Source organism: Crinia signifera, chromosome 7 (assembly GCF_055691185.1).
Source record: "Crinia signifera chromosome 7, ASM5569118v1, whole genome shotgun sequence".
Taxonomy (NCBI): Eukaryota; Metazoa; Chordata; class Amphibia; order Anura; family Myobatrachidae; genus Crinia; species Crinia signifera.
The window spans coordinates 164873295-164897012 of NC_139223.1; positions in this window are offsets into that span (position 1 = coordinate 164873295).

A 23718-nucleotide genomic window follows, 5' to 3' on the forward strand; every position below is an offset into this window, starting at 1 on the left:
CCAACCTGTCGTCCACTATGCCTGTTTCCCAAAAGGCCATAAACAGGTTGGCGTAACTTGGGGCAAACCTGGTGCCCATGGCTGTCCCCTTTATTTGGAGATAGTAACTACCATTAAAATAAAAGTAATTATTATGTAAAATAAAACATATTGATTCAATTATAAAATCTTGTAATTCTTTTGAATAATTACTTTTACCCAGAAAAAAACGTATGGCTTCTTCTCCATTTTTCCAGTCTATAATTGTGTAAAGTGTGCTAACATCTGCACTTACAAGTACACAATTTTCATCCCATATTATCGGTTCCATTTTACGTAAGACATCTCCTGTATCCTTGAGAAAGGATCGTGTCTTGGAGACCAGTGGCTGTAAATAGAAATCTACTAGGGCCGATAAGTTATACATCCTGTTCCAGTGATAATTTGCCTTCCGGGGGGGGGGGGGGTTGTCACATGCTTATGAATTTTCGGCAATATATAGATTGTAGAAGTCGTGGGATTTGAGATGACCATGAAAGAGGAATAATGAATTAATAAGGTTGGCACTCCCGGTAACTAGGGATGGACAGTGCAGGAACGAAGTACTGCATAGATGGGTAATATGAGGAGTAGCCACCTTGAAAAAGAAAATTCCTGTCATCTGCCCTCAAGTTTGCCCATAAAAAAAATGGTGGACGAAGTTTAAAGAAAGAAATAGACCTTTGAAGCGTTTCCAATAAACATCTGAAATAGAAAAGGAATGGTGCTGAAGAGAAGAGATGCGCCGTAAAAAGAAAAAGACAATGTTTAAAAACAGAGTCTGAAAACAGCGGTGATGTCCCCGGCTCATTTAATCAGAATGAATCGGGTGGAACGCAAACCGGAAGTGCCGTGTGGAATGCACAGCACTTCCGGCCCGCGAAAATCGCGGAACTTTCATTGGTGCACAAATTAAGGAAGTAGGTATAAATAAGTTAAACAATCAGTGTGTGTTCATACCCAGCTTGAAAAAGGAGACCTGTGTGTCTCCGAATCGCGTTGCTGACCCTGAAAAAAAGGACACACTTTGATTGATTCTGCACAGTGCAATCCTCCCATTGGTTTGCACTGCACCTGGACACTTGGACACTTTATTGGGACCGCACTTTCCTGCACTTGCACTTTCTTGCACCTGCACTTTATTTGGGGAACTCATCAAGGAACCAAGCCTTCTGCGGTGGTGCCGCAGACACTTCTCATGAAGTATAGCCCACCGCAGCACCGGTCTATGGTGAGATAAATTTATTGACCCCTAAATATATGAAAATTGGCGATCCCACTTTGATGTCCACAAGGATTATCTGTTTGTATATTGTGTTGTATATTTTGTGACATATACCTGTCTGCATGTTTTATTCCAATAAACCCCTGTTCAGCTTATGGTGGTTTACATGAAGTCTTTTTGAGAGAGTTGCGCCTGGCTACAACAAATTTTGTTTGTTTAAGGGATGTTCTTATGCCTATTACATGCATGCTTTATGTTCACTACTGTGGCTATTCCACTTGGCCACTACCCTTTCTGTGATGTAATTTTTCCCTCAGGTTTCCATTGGCCTCCCTCCAGTGCATGTCCTTGTGTTCTAATACTTCTCCTCATGTGAAGAATGTTTCCTTCCTGATCTTGGTAATACCCCTGATGCTGTATATGTGACAGTCTCCATCATGTCCCCCCTTTCCCTTCTCTGCGCCAAACTATACATATTGAATTTTTTAAATCTTTCTGGGTAAGGTTTGTGATGTACACTATGTACTATTTTAGTTGCCCTTTTTGTACCATCTGTAATGTAATAGGGTGCAATTATTTAAAATGCTCATTTTTTGGGTAAAAAAAACAGCAAAAATTGCACCTAAAATTGCAAGTTATAGGGTGCAATTAATGGTAATAATTGTATGTTTGCTGTGACCAAAACAATCACAGCTCGAAAAACGCACCAAGATGTCTTCCTATTTAAAAGTATAAACTAAGTATGACTAAGAAAATGACACATTTCAATTACTAAAAAATTGACAGAAATTGCAATTGGTTTCTGATTTGTACTATAAAATAGGTGAATAAAAAAAAAATCACACCCTATCACATTTACCCAGTGGCCTCTAAAACTGGACATAATATTCTAGATGAGGCCGTACTAATGACCTATACAGAACTGGACACAATATTCTAGTTGAGGGCATCCAAAACAGTGACCTACAGTACTGTATACAGAACTGGGCACAGTATCTAGAGGCCTTACCAGTGACTTATACAGAACTGGCCACAGCATTCTAGCTGAGGCCGCACCAGTGACCTATACAGAACTGCACACAGTATCTAGATGAGGCCACACCAGTGTCCTATACAGAACTGCGCACAGTATCTAGATGAGGCCGCACCAATGACCTATACAGAACTGGACACAGTATTGTAGATGATGCTGTACCAATGACCTATACAGAACCGGACACAGTATCTAGATGAGGCCACACCAGTGACCTATACAGAACTGGGCACATTATTCTAGATTAGGCCGCACCAGTGACCTATACAGAACTGGGCACAGTAGCTAGATGAGGCTGCACCAGTGACCTATACAGAACTGCGCACAATATCTAGATGAGGCCGCACCAATTAACTATACAGAACTGGACACAGTATTCTAGATGAGGCCGTACTAATGACCTATACATAGCTGGACACAGTATCTAGATGAGGCCGCACCCGTGGCCTATACAGAACTGGGCACAGTATTCTAGATGAGGTCATACCAATGACCTATACAGAACTGGGCACAGTATCTAGATGAGGCTGCACCAGTGACCTATACAGAACTGGGCACAGTATTCTAGATGAGGCCGCACCAATGACCTTAAGAGAACTGGGCACAGTATCTAGATGAGGCCGCACCAGTGACCTATACAGAGCTGGACACAGTATCTAGATGAGGCTGTACCAGTGACCTATACAGAACTGGGCACAGTATCTAGATGAGGCCGCACCAGTGACCTATAAAGAACTGCGCACAATATCTAGATGAGGCCGCACCAATGACCTATACAGAACAGGGCACAATATTCTAGATGAGGCCGCACCAATGACCTATACAGAACAGGGCACAATATTCTAGATGAGGTCATACCAATGACCTATACAGAACTGGGCACAGTATCTAGATGAGGCTGCACCAGTGACCTATACAGAACTGGGAACAGTATTCTAGATGAGGCCGCACCAATGACCTTTAGAGAACTGGGCACAGTATCTAGAAGAGGCTGCACCAGTGACCTATACAGAGCTGGACACAGTATCTAGATGAGGCTGTACCAGTGACCTATACAGATATGGGCACAGTATCTAGATGAGGCCGCACCAGTGACCTATACAGAACTGCACACGATATCTAGATGAGCCCGCACCAATGACCTATACAGAACAGGGCACAATATTCTAGATGAGGTCATACCAATGACCTATACAGAACTGGGCACAGTATCTAGATGAGGCTGCACCAGTGACCTATACAGAACTGGGCACAGTATTCTAGATGAGGCCGCACCAATGACCTTTAGAAAACTGGGCACAGTATCTAGATGAGGCAGCACCAGTGACCTATACAGAGCTAGACACAGTATCTAGATGAGGCTGTACCAGTGACCTATACAGATATGGGCACAGTATCTAGATGAGGCTGCACCAGTGACCTATACAGAACTGGGCACATTATCTAGATGAGGCCGCACCAGTGACCTATACAGAACTGGACACAGCATCTAGATGAGGCCATAGCAATGACCTATACAGAACTGGGCACAGTATCTAGATGAGGTTGTACCAGTGACCTATACAGAACAGGGCACAGTATCTAGATGAGGCCGCATCAATGACCTATACAGAACTGGACACAGTATCTAGATGAGGCCGTAGCAATGACCTATACAGAACTAGGCACAGTATCTAGATGAGGTTGTACCAGTGACCTATACAGAACAGGGCACAGTATCTAGATGAGGCCGCATCAATGACCTATACAGAACTGGGCACAGTATCTAGATGAGGCCGCATCAATGACCTATATATATTTATTACTAAACTGTAATTGCCATGCTCTTGCCCATTCATATAGTCAACCTACAGTAGATGATCCCTTTTCCACAGAGCAAAAACCTGGGTTGATGTGCAATTGTCACAAGTTGTACTGAACTACCCGCCTATTCAGCTTGGGAATTGGCTAGACCTAATGCAGAGGTGCGGAGTCTAACCGTGCCGAGGGTTTTCTGCCAGTGACCCCTCCAATTGGGATTTGGGCTTCTGCGGCACTCGACACGTCGGTCGCGGTCCTCTGATTAGGTTTCCCTTTATGAGCTGAAGGCCGGGAGTAGGTGATATGGAGAAGCGGTCGTCTAGCCGGGTCGGTATCTATGCGGTCAGTTAGGAGCCCAGGGGAGAGGCAAAGGAGGTCCAAGACAAGCCGGGTCATACACGGGAGACACTGGTTGCGGTACACTGGGATGAGACGGAGGGATAGTCGGGAGCAAGCCGGGGTCATACACGGAGGAGTCACAAGTGGAGTACAAGGGGTTAAGCGGGAGAATCGTCAGTCACAAGCCGGGTCAATAACAGTAGCACTGGAGACAAGAACTAAGCACAGTAACGCTGGAGTAGGTGTGAGCCTATACTCTGGCAGAGTTCCCCTGCCAGGGACTTCCTTTTATTCCCTACAGGCTGCTGCTTATTTCCTGCCTGTACCTTTAAATCTTAGAACGTGCGGCGTGCGCGCCCCTAGTGAGCGCGCGTCCGCGCACCCGGAAGCCGGACACACGCTGCTGGAGCTCCGACAGAGGGAGACCCCAGCAGCCCGCTAACCTGCCGGCTACTGCCCGTATCAGAACGGGGACCCCCAGACTGAACCGCCCGCTGCTTAGACGGCTCAGCCTGCCGCCCGCCATGTCCAGCCTGCCGTCCGCCCTGCCTGACCTGCCGCCCGCAGAACGCACGTCCCCGGACCCGGTAAGAGACTCCCGCGGTCCGGGAGACTGTGACATTACCCCCCACCCTAGGGGTGGGCACCGAACACCCTATGAATGGTTTCTTGGGGTATTTCTGATGGAATTTGCGAAGTAACTGTGGGGCGTGAATTTCAGAGGCCTTAACCCAGCAACGCTCTTCAGGACCGAATCCTTTCCAGTCAATGAGGAATTGAACACGACCCCTGGAAACTCTAGAATCCAAGATCTGTTTTATCTCATATTCCTCATGACCTCCTCCTAGAGAATGAGCGGTTTCAGAAGTGACACATGAAAGACGTTGGGGATCCTAAGGGATCTAGGAAGTTTGAGCCTTACCGCCACTGGATTAACTACTTGAAGGACATGAAAGGGGCCGATGAACTTTTGGGCTAATTTCATAGACGGGACTTTGAGCCTTAAATGTTTTGTGGAGAGCCATACTCTATCTCCAGGTTTAAATTGAGGGGCCTCTTTCCTTTTATAATTGGCAAAGTGTCTGTAGCGATCAGAAGTTTTAGTAAGATTTCTTCTCACCTCAGCCACAAATGTTCAGAAACTTTTTGACCGTGTGTTGGACAGCTGGCAGAGTACTGGAAGTCTTGGAAAAAATTTCAGGAAGGTTAGGATGAAATCCATTTTGAATGAAAAATGGAGACTGACCTGTGGACTCATGGTACAGATTGTTGTGGGCGAACTCTGCCCAAGGGAGCAAAGACGCCCAATCATCCTGATTGGCTGACACGTAAATCCTTAAAAACTTCTCGAGGTCTTGGTTAACCCTTTCAGTCTGCCCATTGCTCTGGGGATGGTAAGCCGAAGAGAAGTTGAGTCTGATATTAAAGGAAGAACATAAAGCTCGCCAAAACTTGGAAGTGAATTGGACTCCTCTATCTGACACAATACTTTGAGGAAATCCATGCAATTTAAAGATATTCTTAAACTCCACACAGTCATAGGCATTCATCCACACTTACACCACTTATCTATGAAATAATGACGCGTACAACTGAATTGGGCTTAAAGGGGATGACTTATTTATTTTGAGCAGGGGCGGCCTATTTGAAACTAACTGAAAATTACGTCCCTGCTCTAACTAAGGTGGCGGGCAAAGAACGGTATGGCAATAAAACACATCAGCTGGTAAAATAAAAAAGTAATGAAAATAATAAACTCCGGATCCAAGGGCCTCCTGCCCTTTTTTCTAGGACCGGCCAACTGCCAGCGTCCTTGGCAACAGACAACTTTATATGCAGACTTTTCCCAAAGGGCCATCTGCCCTTAAGGCCAAGGGTTGACCTTCTGCCTCTGCCCCTGACCTCGCATATATCACTAAGGCAGAGCTCACCACTCTGCCCGAGCCAGAAAAATTGGGCCACCTGCCCTGACACACAAACTGTCCGCAAAAATTTTGCCTATCCGAAGTAAATGATTGTTAAGGACCAGATGTGGGCCCACCTGGATCGGTGATGCCCACATCTCGACACCAACCACCAGCTAAATGTAAATACCACTAGAATTTAAACTACCGTTCTTTCCGCCACAATAAGCCGACAACACTAAAGAGAAAAAACTGCCAAAGAAAAACTCCTAAAATTAAATAAAACTAATAAATGGGGTGGGAGGGAGGGCAACGATTCCAGAAGAAAGAGGCAGAATTTTCTGGAAGCAGGATCATCTATCCATCAATCCACGCCTCTGACTTCACACCAGCCTATCAATGATCTACATGCAAATCAGCCACCTGCCAATCAAGCAAGCCAAGCCCCCCAGCCCAACTCCAGTGTGCAAGCTAAGGATTCCTGCCATAGCCTGGTGAGTTTATGCTGCTTTCAGCCAGACAAGCTGTCTTCTACAGTCTTAAACTCCACACAGTCATAGGCATTCATCCACACTTACACCACTTATCTATGAAATAATGACGCGTACAACTGAATTGGGCTTAAAGGGGACGGCTTATTTATTTTGAGCAGGGGTGGCCTATTTGAAACGAACTGAAAATTACGTCCCTGCTCTAACTAAGGTGGCGGGCAAAGAACGGTATGGCAATAAAACACATCAGCTGGTAAAATAAAAAAGTAATGAAAATAATAAACTCCGGATCCAAGGGCCTCCTGCCCTTTTTTCTAGGACCGGCCAACTGCCAGCGTCCTTGGCAACAGACAACTTTATATGCGGACTTTTCCCAAAGGGCCATCTGCCCTTAAGGCCAAGGGTTGACCTTCTGCCTCTGCCCCTGACCTCGCATATATCACTAAGGCAGAGCTCACCACTCTGCCCGAGCCAGAAAAATTGGGCCACCTGCCCTGACACACAAACTGTCCGCAAAAATTTTGCCTATCCGAAGTAAATGATTGTTAAGGACCAGATGTGGGCCCACCTGGATCGGTGATGCCCACATCTCGACACCAACCACCAGCTAAATGTAAATACCGCTAGAATTTAAACTACCGTTCTTTCCGCCATATCAGTTTGTCTACAAACTGACCCGCCACCACCATACTTCAAAACTCCCCTCACACTACCCATCTAACTTCTCAGGACGTCCATCATATCCTTGAAGAAACAAATCCATTCCCATCAAGGAGAGATGCAGTCCATCAGACCGATACAGGGTCTCGTCCCTAAAGGAAAATGGCCTCATGCCAGATGACCATCCCACTCTCTGCAACGATTGCCCTGCCAACCACGGAGTTAATCTGTCTCCGAACAAGCTCAATGGCCCCTGTACTAAAGCATCTCTCCAGATCCTCCTAGGGATAATCTTCGACCAAAAGAATCTACGTAACGCCACTCTCTAATTAAATCCAGCATTAAATTCCTAATCCCAAAAGAATACCAATACTGGAATTATGCGTGAGGTTGTTGCCCCCCAGGTGAAAGTGTATAATAAATAAAAATGGGGAAACTTTCCGGGAATTCCCTTAATGGTGATTTTAGCATTCTAAATTAAATTGAAGATGACTAATAGGAAGGTGATTCGGGTGACCTATTTTGAACCTAATTTTGAACCCATTAAATTATTGAAATTCTATTCTAAACTTATAATGAACAAATTTAGGAGGGGAGAGGGGGGTGGGTCGCCCGATTTGACTTGAGGCAAAAACACAAATCTTTCACCAGCTGGCAAAAGCCAAATTTAAGACTGGTGAGAACACAAAAATTCCTCAAGGCCCCCCAAACGCTAAAGCGCGTTTGAGCGAGCGGCTACTCCTCAAATGGGCTCACTGGACGATGTCGGCCTGATGTAACGCCTAGCCGCACCAGACCGCCATCTCCCAAGTGCTCGTATGTCGACCTGGGACCAACCCGCCGCAGCAGCAGCCGAGGCGGCGCCGATACGGAATGAGTGTGTTCTGAAGTCGGCCGGAGAAAGACCCAGGTGCACAATACAGTGCCCGAAGACCGACCAAACTGAAATTTGGTAAGGGGCGACCCCTCCATGTGCATTAACCAGGCACCAGGCTTTCGTTATGTCAGTCTTGGAGCACTGGATCCTGCACCATATACCTTCGTGGCGCACTTCGACGTGACGGAATATCATGGGAGATGCTGCCGTCCTGGTTGGGGACGCCAGTTCTCCCACTTCAAACGCCCCATGGAATCCCATGGCGAACGCCCGCCTAAAAAAGCCGAACCCCGTAATCCGACGAGCAAATGATTCTAAATGATCTTGAGATTCGACGCAATAGACCGGCGTCAATTGGCCGTCTCCTGTCTGGCAAAACTGGACGAGTTCCTGCCCACCCTTTCAGCATCCTGGAAAGGACAAAAGATTTTGGAATGTCTCTCCGTCCCCCAGGACGCAAAAAGAATGAAAATACCCGTCGAAGAGCGCCCAACAAAACTTCGGGATTTCCCTCCAAGTACGGGTTCCAAACGAAGGCAATAATAAGCTTCTTAGTGCTCTTACCTTCCCCCCTGTGTTCAAGGACAAATTCATTCCAGCGCTCCTATGAGGCCAGATACGCCCTGAATGTCCCCGGCCCTAAGGACCGCAGGGCCAACTCTTCTACCCCTCCAGTGGCACTTGCCATAAAAAAGGTGGCCACTGCTCACCATACTTTTGGGCGAAAGGCACAAGTTGCCTAAAACGCTCCCATTCAAAAAGAAACAGTACACCTGCTACCTTATTAAGCATCCCGGCGTGGTTGGCTCGCAACGCAATGTTGTTTGCCAAGCATAGCATCACTATCCATGCTGAAATGTGCAAAACCGGCAGGGATGTTGACTTTTGGCGACCAACAGTTTGCACCACTCCTAGGTTGTCGCACCAAAAGACAACCTCCCTGTTACTCGATTCCCCGGCCCAAAGATCCAAGGCTACCACTATTGGAAATATCCCCAGCAACAGCATGTTTTTAATTAAACCGCCTTGGACCCACTGTTCCGGCCAGGCATCCGCGCACCAACGCTCCGCTTAGAATACTCCAACACCCGTGGAACCCGCGGCGTCCGTGTATAATTCTAACTTGGCATTTGCAACGGCTGGTGCTTGCCCTATGCAGATACCGATAAAATGTCTAGAAACATTTCCCACACCTTCGAACCTTTCTTCATTTCTGAAGACAAGCGAAGGAAATGTTGCTGCTAACGTAAGCCCACAGTCGCTCTCTGAAGCTTACGACAATAGATTTTAACCCATGGGTTTCACTCTTCATGCAAAGTTAAACAGGCCCAACAAAGATTGGGCCTGTCTAAGCGTTAACTTGGCCGCCGCCCTTGCATAAAGTATTCCGTCATGTAGATGACGAACCCTATCCAACGGGATTCTCCATACTCCGGCCTTGGAATCAATCTTGATCCCTAGGTAAACTAGGCCCGTAGTAGGGCCTACGGTTTTTTTTTGTTTTTTGCTACAGGAACTCCGAATTCCCCAAACAATTTAAGAGCGGATTCTAACAACCGAAAGCATAAGTTAAAATTTGAAGGACCTACCAAACGAAAGTCATCCAAATAATCAGTGATGTTAGACGCTCAAAATATGCACAAGATATAGAGCAACCCATGGGCAAACATATAACTATATAACCAACCCCTTGCAATTTAAAGCCCGTGTATGTGAAGGCAGCTTTATTCAATGGTAAATGTCTAAAAGCTGATTCAACATCCAACCTGCACATGAGGGCACTATTACCAAAACTCCGAACAATCGTCAGAGCGTCTTCAAATAATAGGTAATGAACTGTGCATAACTCATCAGCGATGGCATTATTAACTGACGTCCCTCTAGGGCATGAGAGTTGTTGAATCAGCCTAAACTTCCCCTAAACTTTTAGGTACCATCCTAACGGAGGACTAAATCAGTCCCTCCACTGGCGGTGCGGGGAACTGACCCGCCATGCTACCCAACCTAACTTCGGCCTCCCGCTGTTGTTTTATTGCAACAGGATGCTCCATGGCAGAACGTAAATCACTCCTAGACCCCGTGTGAATAGGACCATCAATGGGGAATTGAAAACCTACTAACAACCCGGACTGCAGAAATTCTGCTGTCTCCCTATCTGGGTAACGTACCAGCCATGGCAACACCCTGTCCAACAATATTGGGTTTGGGGCTCTATCCAACGACAGGTGCCGCTGGACCGCTGCTTTGCCGTGGACCGAGCCCCACCCCCGCCCCCAGTTGGTGGTTTCATGCAATCCTTGATTGAATGCGATCCCCCACATCTGTGACAAAGGTGCTAAAAACGACACCGGTTTCCCAGATTACATTGGCCATTGCTAAAAGCTAAACATTTTCCGTGGTCAGGCTTGCTATTAGCTCCCCTATTATTGTTATTATTAGGCTTATTACCACACTGCCAGAAACCAACCTTTCCCTTCGGAAGCCTTGAATGGTGTATTTGATTCAGCAACTTCGACATAAATTCTACATCTTTTTTACGGAAATCAAACACCTCTCGGCCCTGTTGCTTCCTTCTAAACTCATCGTCATACTTACGCCAGCCGTAACCCATGTACGAGGTGTATAGTTTATGAAACAGAAACTGGTATCTCACCAGATTCATGTATTCATTGGGATGGCTCTCCAGATAACAGGCCGCAAAATGAGCATGCCCCTTATCCAGATATTGTAGGTACGAAAGGCCCCCTCATTGAAGGAGCCCTGCTTCCTAGCCGCTAGGAGGGCACACCTATCCTTGCTTGTTAAAGCAACAATATCCACATAACGGCCTTTACGAATCCTATCCCGAGCCCTAGGCTGAAAACCCCGTTTCACAACGATGTTTCCGCAATGTACTTTATCGGATTCCACCAACACATTAGAGATGCCCGAGCTATGTGACCGATAAGTCCCACGCCTCTTCCATTTGAATGGCGCACGCCCCCATCGGCAGATGACCTATCCTCCGATGAAGTGGACGCCAGTGAGGAATCATAATCCCTAAGCCTGCTCCTTCTTTTCCTGGATTTGGAGGATTTAGCCCGTTTCCCTGAAGCTGACAACGTAGAACCCCCTGATCCGTCGTTATTTGACCCATCCACGCTATTGATGGCCCAATAGGGATCGTTAGAAAACTCACCCGAACTCGAACCAGTGTTGCCCCCAATGGCTCTTTCACCTCCTTGACGGCTTCCAGATGCTCTTTCCATGTTTTTCTGAGACGATCCCCGACCTGATGGTAAAGGGTTAGTAACATGCACAGGCACATTGGAATCGCTATGTGATGCCGCATCCTTTGAATGAACAGAATGCCCTGGTTCTGTCACATTTAAAACCTGGCGCAATGACCCAGGCTATAATTTCGGATAATGTAGCTACACTGGTTGATGACACTGAAACCTCCCAGCCCACCTGGACCGGCGGTTACTAGGGGGGCCACAGCAGACACCACCGCCGCGCATACCGAAGTCAATGCCGACGAATCCAGGGTAACTAAATTACCGTTACCCCTTATCGCTTCTGCGTATGATCTACCAGGCAGAACCATGGTGTGAGTTGTAGCGAAAACGCCTGGCTGGGCCCTGACTCTAGCCAATCTGCTTATATCCCTGCACCTGCTTTTTGCGCTACCCACGACAGGCCCCGCAACGCCACTATCAACGGCCGAAATGCACTCAGGTGTGCTACTTTGACGCTCGGTGCCCCGCAAGACAGGTGTTGAGCCCCCCACCTGACTAATGCGCGACACTTGAACCTCAGTCCTTCACCCATAACTGGGTGAATTCTCGCCCGATACACTACAATCACTGGTATGTGATTCCCCAGTGGAGTCACCACTTGATTGGTTACTCCACATAATGGTCTCAAGGCCCAGTAATTCCCTTTCTTCCAGAGACAGCTTGCTCCTAATGCTGTCAATCATTCTTGACTTTCTAAGCAAGCTGTCCCCTCTGCCACTAGGTGGCGCTGCAGACTGATTTTACTAGCAGCACGCCTTTTACCATAGCCTGGGGACACAGGCTAACTACAGCCTGCAGCACCTCTAACATCACAAGATGGCACCACAGGCTTATGATTGCCTGTGGCACCATTCCTTGTACTACCAGGACCCCTACGGCGGCCCCCTCTAATGGTAGCCGCCACAGCATTGCCTCCAGTGCTCATTGGCACTGAACCCCCCAAGCTCCGATATAGGCGGGCAGCCCGGGACCTCCTGGCCCGCTGCCCGCCTCTAGCTGCAGCTCTCTTTGGCATGCGTGCAGGAGGCGCCCCGGAGCAAGTCCCAGTATCCTCCTCCTGCACGCGATCACTATCAATAGTAATGCTGGGCGCCGCCGCGTGATGCCTGCGGCGTCCGCTCATGACGCGGGCGGTGACAGGAGACCCGTCCGCCCGCTCCGGCTCCCCTGACTACGCTCCAGAGCTCTGCAAGGCCGCGCTGAACTCGGAGGCCGCCCTACAGCTCCGGACTGCACAGGTAAAGCTTGAGGCCTATTAACCCCGCGACGCCCGGGGATAGGCCTGCCAGGGGTATCTGAAGTGGGTTCTTGCTGAGGCAAACCCGCGAAAGGAGCAGCATCCGCCGTCTTGGTGAGGGGGAAAGTCCCCTCTCACCACCTCTGCTGGGAGGCCTAGCCCTGGCCCTAACCCCCGTGGCAACCATCCACTTATCTGGTGGGGGCCCCCACTAATCGTTTAGGCCTACCCCCAACATATTGAAATTGAAGTGAAAAAGGGTTAGCAATGAAGAGAATATTGAGAAGACAGAAAACAGACAGGTAGTAAAGAAAAGCCTGAGAAATAGGGATAGAGATAAGGAAAACAAGCAGATAATATCACTCAGTAAATTTTACAATTTCTTTGACAATCTCTGTACTCAACAGTCCAACGATTCCAGAAGAAAGAGGCAGAATTTTCTGGAAGCAGGATCATCTATCCATCAATCCACGCCTCTGACTTCACACCAGCCTATCAATGATCTACATGCAAATCAGCCACCTGCCAATCAAGCAAGCCAAGCCCCCCAGCCCAACTCCAGTGTGCAAGCTAAGGATTCCTGCCATAGCCTGGTGAGTTTATGCTGCTTTCAGCCAGACAAGCTGTCTTCTACAGTCTTTATAAAACTCTCGGCCAGCTGAGAAGCAGATGGGAGGCCCTTCAGAGGAATGAAGTGGGCTGCCTTGGAAAAACGATCCACCACCACCCAGACAGTATTACAACCTTGGCTAACAGGAAGTTCAGTGATGAAATCCATCGAAATATCAACCCAGGGGTGACTTGGGACTGGAAGAGGCTGAAGTAACCCAACTGGAGCTTGTGGTATAGACTTGTGTTGGGCACAAGTATCGCAAGCGGCTACAAAGTTCTTAACGTCTGTTTTGATTGATGGCCACCAGTAACTACGACCAATGATCTCTGTAGTCTTCTTGACACCAGCGTGTCCGGTGAAGTGAGAGGAGTGGAACCAACGTAGAATTTTAGTTCGGGACTTTAATGGTACAAACGTCTTCCCTACAGGGACTTTAATCCTCTTGGAGGAAGCAATGAAACAAGATTACTTTAAGATGGGCTTCTGGTCATTCAACTCCTCTGAAGCAGCTGGCCCAAAGACTCGCGAAAGTGCATCTGCCTTAATGTTTTTGTCTCCTGTTTGTTCACCCTGGTTAGCAGATGTTTCAGAAGCTCCTTTGGAGACGGACCGGCCGCTGGATCCATATTTATGGGCCAGAGTATTCTGTCACAAGTTGTACTGAACTACCCGCCTATTCAGCTCGGGAATTGGCTAGACCTAATGCAGAGGTGCGGAGTCTAACCGTGCCAAGGGTTTTCTGCCAGTGACCCCTCCAATTGGGATTTGGGCTTCTGCGGCACTCGACACGTCGGTCGCGGTCCTCTGATTAGGTTTCCCTTTATGAGCTGAAGGCCGGGAGTAGGTGATATGGAGAAACAGTCGTCTAGCCGGGTCGGTATCTATGCGGTCAGTTAGGAGCCCAGGGGAGAGGCAAAGGAGGTCCAAGACAAGCCGGGTCATACACGGGAGACACTGGTTGCGGTACACTGGGATGAGACGGAGGGATAGTCGGGAGCAAGCCGGGGTCATACACAGAGGAGTCACAAGTGGAGTACAAGGGGTTAAGCGGGAGAATCGTCAGTCACAAGCCGGATCAATAACAGTAGCACTGGAGACAAGAACTAAGCACAGTAACGCTGGAGTAGGTGTGAGCCTATACTCTGGCAGAGTTCCCCTGCCAGGGACTTCCTTTTATTCCCTACAGGCTGCTGCTTATTTCCTGCCTGTACCTTTAAATCTTAGAACGTGCGGCGCGCGCGCCCCTAGTGAGCGCGCGTCCGCACACCCGGAAGCCGGACACATGCTGCTGGAGCTCCAACAGAGGGAGACCCCAGCAGCCCGCTAACCTGCCGGCTACTGCCCGTATCAGAACGGGGACCCCCAGACTGAACCGCCCGCTGCTTAGACTGCTCAGCCTGCCGCCCGCCATGTCCAGCCTGCCGTCCCACCCTGCCTGACCTGCCGCCCACAGAACGCACGTCCCCGGACCCGGTAAGAGACTCCCGCGGTCCGGGAGACTGTGACAGCGATCTTGTGCAAAAAAACCTCCAATAAATTTGAATTTATATAACAAATGTGAGCAACGCTGACATTACTATCGTATATTTTGCACATCTCTCATAGAGATGTTGGCACTCAAAGGGTTAAACTACATGCTTCATTCCTCAGATAATTGATGAAATGTATTTTTGTAGGTTGAGATTCATGTATCTGAACTCTGAAAAAGTTTCCATACGGTACGGCCTGTTCTCATGTGAGACAAAGGGACATGGACCAAGTAATTATTCTCACACAATGTTCTGCAATATCCCCATTCTGAGATAATTATTTATGAGTAATCTGACTCATTATGCTGTTATTTAGCCACACAAAGACACTTAATCACGCGCATCCGTGTTTTGTATGCTTTGTTCTGAAAAATAAACATTTTATGGTTATTCATTTTTACCTGACCTTATTATCTTATTAATCAGTTTTCCGTTGGCATTTCTACATTATCTCATAGTTATCTGTTATCATTTGTTGGGTGACTGCAAATAACTGTCTGGATTTTGAGTTAAATGTAAAAATGTAACACGTGCACAATACAGTACATAAATATATAAACACTGACATTTCTGTGGACATATTTTGAGTTGCGCATTTATTTGTGTATATAAAAAATTAGATCTAGGTGTGTAGACATGTCTGTTAAATGCTGTCATCATTATCATCACCGCTGTAACTTCCACTAGGCCTATGGGATGCACAATTTTACGAAACATATGTAAAACGCATAATCTAAATGCAGCAAGCGGCAAAACCTCAGAAAATGCTGTTTTATTAGGTTATCCCAGGCTCCCATAAGCACCATGTCCGGAATGAGATGGATTCAGTAGACATCAACAAGACTACACTACTATAGTTGCTTACTTTCTGGCTGCCATCACCGGGAGAGGGCAGCCAGTTCTGTGAGGCAGGGGGCGGGGCCACTGATGGGATGGGAAAAAGGCAGGATGGGGGTGGAGCTATGGAGGAACGGCTTGTTTGGGGGCATGTCCAGCGTAATGCCAGTATTATAGGCATTGCACAGCTATTTGCATCATTTGTCCCTACGGACCCCAGAAGACTGCCAGCTTTCTGGGAGACTTGCCTCCCTTTCCGGGGGGCTGGCAGCAGTACCCCATTTCGGGGCCCCTTCCGGCCATTCCAGGAGGGTAAGCAACCCTGTACACTACTGGATTACAGTTTAGGTTCCACAAGAACCCTAATAATGAAAATAAGAAATATCAGAATTCTAATAATAATAATAATAACGTCAGACCCAGCTGGTCAGTAAACTTTCCTTTCCTGATATTGGAGAGATGAATAGAAGTATAGAATGACAGCAGATAAGAATCACTTGGCCCATCTAGTCTGCACTTAACCTTTACATAACCTCTACCCACATTATGGAAGGGAAAGACTTTATCTGATGATATTAGTATAGTAACCACACATATTGGTTTCACATTTGTATTAAAGGGTTAGCTATGGTTGAGGTTAATGGTCATGTCCTAAAATTTATGTTTTGGATATTGATTTCATAGCTAATATCTGTTGAATCCTGAAATCCTTTTTCAATTCATTATTTGAATGTTCCTGCCCTGCTGTTTGTTATATGGTGTATTTCGGATTTATTTACCATCATATTGTAAGGTACAGTATTACCGATGGTGATTTGGGAACATAATACAACTCAAAGAAACTCCCATTAGTAGGAAGACCAATCACAAGCTGTTGGTTGTGGATTGTGAATATCTATCTATCTATCTATCTATCTATCTATCTATCTATCTATCTATCTATCTATCTATCTATCTATCTATCTATGCAGGGCTGTCTTTTTGTATGGGCTTAATGGGCACTTGCCCAGGGGCCCAAGGTGTATAAGGGCCCTAGGCTGATAGCTGAGTATCCCATTTTTCCAGGGATACCAGAATTTTGAAAATCAGCCCTGGGGAACTGGAGATATCCAACTTCAAAGTAGCAGTCCACATCCGACCTGTTAATTGCACTCCCCAGTCATATTTCTCAGGTTCTCTCTGACTTAAGAGTTTTTCTGAGAGTATATTCCAAAAGCTAGGACTCTACCCTTTCTGTCGACACTAGCGGCTTGTCTCTATCATGCCCAGAACCAGAGATATTAGCCTTCCAGCAGCCGGTCCCTGCTCCAACTCCAAACATCTGGTGTACAGTTTTATATTTTTGTCAATGGATTGCTCTGGCTCCTGAGCTCTGATTCCCAAGTCCCCAGCACCTCCTGAAAGTTTTTATACTATTGAAGGCTAAGAAATCTATTTCCAGATAATGGTGATATCTGCAGTCAAACAAGCTGCCCTTCCACCGGAAAATGACGAATATTAAGCCCACTCCATTATCCAACCCTCCCCTGCATATAAAACACCCCCTACCTCGCTGGAAGTCATTTACAAGGGACCCTTCATTCAGCTCAGTGCCCCCTTCCACACGTTAGTGTTCTCCCGCCCACCACCTGTGCAGGAGGGGAGAATGGGTAAGGGCCCCAGTGCATTGCTTTGCCCAGGGGCCCACACTGCTGTTGAGACGACCCTGTATCTATGGTATCTATCTATCTATCTATCTATCTATCTATCTATCCTTCTCTCTATCTATTTATAGGAGATAAATAATTATTTAACCTGTAGACAAAATCCTACTCAGTCCTTCACAATTTCGTACAGATTACGTCATATATTAAAGTATTATCTGCCATATGATTTTGACCATTTTCCATGTCCAAAGGTACAGTATATTAATTAAAAGTTAAGTTTTACTTTAATTATCTTATCACGTATTATCAATGACTGTAAGTGGACTCCAAGCAGCATCATATGTATTAAAGTGCCATTAAAGACATAAAAAAAGTCTGTTTTTCCTTTAACACATTCTGAAATATGCCTAGAACTTTAAATGTAGGAATATAGTCTTGAAGTTGTGTTTATAAGTATTAATAAATAGAGTGTATATAAATATACATTTTCTTAGAATTATACAAATATGGATTTTGAAGGCTAACATAAATGTATAGTAATATATTGTATGTAGCATTTGGCTGCGAATGGAAAAAAATGCAGAACCATAATGTAAGCAGGTAAAATGAATTCCCATTTCCCCAGTGTACTTATGTTACATGGAGGCCCTGGAGATTCATGGTACTTTACAAGGAAAATTGTAATCAAGATGCCTTACATGTACTGTATAACTAACAGATGACATAATCTGTATGTATAGATGTGTTCTCATACGCCTAGGGGTACATTTTGTAAGCTCCCATGTTTACGCTGAGTTTCAAATAGGCTTGTGATGTACATTTATGGGTCTGTTATTATCCTATCCTCTCATGTTTGCAGTATTCCTATTTTTCAATGGCGAGCTCATTCGTGTTTGGCTGATGAGTTTGCTAGCAGCCAAACACTGCTGAACATGAATCACCCACTGATCAGCCATGCTTCTCTGCGTGGTGTCCACCCTCCTAAGCATAACCAACACCTGGCTCTTGGACCACTCCTGGTTCCAAAAATACTGGGGGAAAAAAGGACATAGGGGGTCCCCAGTATTCAAAACCAGCACCAAGCTCCTGTAGTCAGTAAGGTAATGCCACTACCTGGGGACACATTTATATTGGTACCTGCTTCCATACCATTAACCCACCAACTAATCAGTTGTATGGCACTCCTGGGGGAGTAGAGACCCCCCAATAAAGGGGTCCCCCAACTCCAGGGCACCCACAGGCCCGAGCTGAAGCTGGTTTTATGCCCGGTACCCCAGGGTGGTGGGTGCAAATTATAAAGCAATATTGTGTAATAGAAGAATTAATAATTGTAACACCCAACAAGCCTCCTCTGCATGCTGGTACTTGGATAACTACAAGTACTATAATGCAGAGCACTAAAGGGCCCTCTGGTACCTGTAGTTCTACCTGAAGACTTTTTTTTTTTTACAATAAACAGAGGACAAACATGTAGGCAACCAGGTGTTGAAAAAATAGCAAACTGCATTAACCGAACCAAGCGAAGCAAAGAGAAACCATGTATACATATAGCATACTTCCCAACTGTCACGATTCCGTCGGGACAGTCCCGATTTTCGGGTCCTGTCCCGACGTCCCACCCGCGGCAGGCATTGTCCCGCTGCGGGGGGGTGGCAGTTGGGAGACCCCCCAATGTAGTAGAATAGACGCTGTGCACATGCGCACAGCGTCTATTCTCGTATGAAAATGAGGTCGCGGCTAATTAGCATAAGCCGCGCCCTCATTTGCATACGCCACGCCCCCTTTTCGGGCGCTCGCGCGGCTTCGCCGCGCGAGTGTCCCTATTTCTTCCAATGAAAAGGTATGATATAGAATTTCTTCCCCCTAATGGAGGGCCTCCACTGGAAATCTATTACTTGATGAACCATCAGCCAATCAGGAGCACCACATAGCAGTGCTCTCCTGATTGGCTGAGCTGGAACTCATGCAGAGCTCATATGCTTCTATGGGGGAAAATATAGGGCGAAATGTAATGGGTGGCGATTTTTTTTTTGCGTTTTTTCCCCGCAAAAAAGCCATTTTCAGGCATTTTTTCACGAAAATCGCATATTTTATAGGGTGTGATTCAAGGCAAAAAAATTGCACTTTTTGCCGCGAAATCGCACATATTGAAGTGGTGATTTTTAGTCACACTTCAATTCGCATCCAGATGTTTTCCCATTGGAAAGCATCTAACACGCACATGTAATAGGGTGCGATTTTTGGTAAAGGTTACCAAAAATCGCAAAAAAATTAGACCAGGTTCTGGCTGGCAAATTTGACAGAACCATGCACAGATCATTGTAATCTGTGCATGGTTCTGTCCAAAAAAAGGGTTAAATAAATGAAAAAAAAAAAAAAAACTGCGTTGGGTCCCCCCTCCTGAGCATAACCAGCCCCGGGCTGAAAGAGCCGGTCTTGGTTTAATAAAATCACAGGAACAAACAAGTTGGGGTCCCCTGGATTTTATAAAGCCAGCACCAGGCTCAAGGGCCGGTCCTGGTTCCCAAAATATGGGGGACAAAATGACTAGGGGTCCCCCGTATTTCAAGAACCAGCACCGGGCCCAACCAGCCAGCAGGGTAATGCCACAGCTGGGGGGAGACTTTTTATACAAGTCTCCCTGGCCAAACCATTCAGCCCTCTGACAGGTCAGCATGGGCAGGGGTCCTGGGGGAGTGGGGACCCCCCTAAAGAAGCCCCCCCCCCCTCCAGAACTTACCTGGCCATGCTGAAGCCCGGGGCTGTCCTCGATGCCCCTGGGCGGTGGGCATCGAGCTGATACTGGTGTAAAAAAATAGATGAAAAACTATTATCTTATACCGTGGAACTATGAGTCCCAGCAAGCCTCCCCAGCATGCGGGGCATTAAAGGGCCCGCTGGCACTTGTAGTTCCACAGTAAAATAAATAGTTAAATAAACACACTGACACCCATTTAAAGTAAAACTTTAATACATACAAAGCCCACACATACTGATACTTACCTATCTTGAGCCCGTCGGTAGGTCCCTGGGTCCGGTCCAGGGGCTTGGTTCCGGGGCTGTTCCGGGTCCGGGTCTCCAGGGCTGAAGAGTCCGGGGTCCTGGATCCGAAGAAATCCATGGGGGACCTGTGGAAGGAAATCATACTCAACCAGGTCCTCTGGGGAACATCCCGACATCTTCTAAATCTCCGCCATGTATGCACATACATGTGTATGCAAATGCGGAGGAGAGCGTAAGAACTAGAATAAGCTCCTACGTGCATCATTTCCGGCTGATACCCGAATGTGTTTTTCCTAATAAATGTCAGCTGGTGTCGATCAATTTAGGAGCTCATTAAAAAGAAAATAAAACCTGCGACATAATTGTGAGATTTTATTTTGCTATTATTATTTTGATGCAAGAAAACAACAAACACAATTAAGCTTCCGCATATTAAACCTGCTGGAAATAAACTGTTACAATAATGACATTTTTGTTGCTATTCCTGAGCATGGAAGAATTTTAAACAAATCAATGAGGATTTATGTGAAGTCCCCCTGGGTTCAGCATTGGTTGTTATAGAACGACGCTTAGAAATGACACAGTCAGGGCTGTCTTAACAGCAGTGTGGGCCCCTGGGCAAAGCAATGCATTTGGGCCCTTACCCATGCTCCCATCCTAGGGGTGGTGGGTGCTATCAGCAGCAGCTCTGATGTCCCACGGGTGGCAGGGATAATGGAGTGGGCTTAATATTCGTCATTTTCCGGTGGAAGGGCAGCTTGTTTGACTGCAGATATTGCCATTATCTGGAATTAGATTTCTTAGCCTTCAAAAGTATAAAAACCTAGAGTCCCAACTTTCAGGAGGTGCTGGGAACTTGGGGATCAGAGATCAGGAGCCAGAGCAATCCATTGACAAAAATATAAAACTGTACACCAGACGTTTGGAGCTGGAGCAGGGACCGGCTGCTGGAAGGCTGATATCTCTGGTTTTGGGCATGATAGAGACAAATCGCTAGAGTCGACAGAAAGGGGAGAGTCCCAGCTTTTAGAATAAACTCTCAGAAAAACTCTAAGTCATAGAGAACCCGAGAAATATGACTGGGAATTGCAATGAACAGGTCAGATGTGGACTGCTGCTTTGAAGTTGGATATCTTCAGTTCCCCAGGGCCGATTTTCAAAATTCTGGTATCCCTGGAAAAAGGGGATCCTCAGCTATCAGGATAGGGCCCTTATACACCTGGCCCCCCTGGGCAAGTGCCCATTAAGCCCATACGAAAAGACGGCCCTGGACACAGTGATAAAGGTCATTGGGGCCATCACAGACTGACCGAGTTGGACCCACAGTAGGTTAAATACCATGATGGGCCAGACCATTAGCATAACTCCCTGAAGAAGACCCATTAGGGTCGCAACGCGTTGGAGGACTTGCCCCCACTCACCAGAACACAGCCCATCAGTCTCCTCCCGGCCAGGAGTCGGGCGCACAGTACTCGCTGCACACTGAGACTTAGGTGCCGGGTTCTCGCGGGACCCGCACCCAGAAGTCTCACCTGCAGCAGTCTGTGGAAGCCGGCGGTTTGAGCGGACACTGCGCCAACCTAGCCAGCAGCAGGATAATACTAAGAAGGAGGACGGAAGCAGCACCATCAGTGCCCTCAGGTTAGAAGTGCACTGTGGGAGGGGACGGGACGCCAACCCCCCCACACCACCGACCTGTGATCTGTAACTGTGACTTTACCCCTTGTCATCGCTACCCCACCATCCCATTTGTGCTGCCTGTCAGCACAATTTCCACACGTATTTTTACTGTTTTTTCATTGTGCTAGGCGATATTCAGCTTACCACTCACACTTGCTATATTGATTCACCGCATGTGTACAGTATATGGTGTCAAGAGCACTTTTATACTTAGACTGTTCAGTGGGATTTATCAATAAATCAATTGTTATCCCCAAACACGCATTGTCCATTTCTTATAAACCCATACAGTACATCCCTTATCCATTATTCTTAAGAGGGCAGCCCCGTTCTCATTGAGGACCAGCGGCTCGTTTGTGTGAAGTATTCACCAGTCGGATCAGCGCCAACCACCTATACCACGTTCATATATATATATATATATATATATATATATATATATATATATATATATATATATATATATATATATATATATATATATATATATATATATATATATAGATGAAGAAAAAGACTGGCACTCGTGGGTCTTTTTAGAGACTGTATTAAACAAACAGTGGAACAACCAACGTTTCGGGGCTGCGCCCCTTTGTCAAGGTGTGTGTGAACAAATAACATCAAAACGTGCTTACCTTAAATAAGGGTGAGTGATTAGGAGGCTGCGTGGCATGCTGGGCCGGGCCTGCTCCATCTGCGGATCGTAGCGCCGGAACTGGCTCCCAGGAAGAGGTCACTGAACCGCAAAAACGATGCGCTATGGAGCGCAGGCTCCAGCAGCGCCGGAAGTAAGGGGTGGATGGAACGCACGCACAGTGGTTACCATGGTGCTATAGTAATACCCGGTGGGCGGCACTTAAGGTCCAGCATTACACGTAACCTAGGATAACAGAAGTGAAAATGAAGCATTAAAAAACAGTACAGGTGCCTAAAAGTTGCTAATAAAAATTGCGGTACTTATGTAATATCTGGGCTCCCGTTTTTCTTATGAGACTGCGTCCCCTCGCGGGGCTCGCCACGCTTCGGGCACGGTGGCTCGCTACGCTCGCCACACTATATAAAATCAACTCCATGCGTAGTTGGATAGTAGGGGTATGAAAAAATGGGGTGCATTTAACATGGGAGCCCAGATAATACATAAGTACCAAAATTGCATATATGGAAATACTACATGTAAGAAATCGGGCACAATTAAATCTCCTGGTGATATCATAATAATTAAAACCGTGACATGCGCGAGGCGCGTGGTATAATTAAAATCAGCCACTGGCCGGTTTCAGCAGGTACACTGGAACTTCCAAGTGTATATAGATGATGGCTTAGTGAACTAGATGTCGTCACTATGTGTGTCGACCTATCTGGTTTGTATGTGGAAAGGGACGCTACGGGGGCCAAGTAAGGGCTGAAAGAGCCTGAAATGCATTAGGTGAACCTAATTCTGCTGGTACAGCGGGATCTACAGTCCCTTTCAGGAAGACTACATATCTATACCAAACATTATGAACAATAACAGGGACAGCAGGATGCAGGAGAGAAGGAAAGCACACA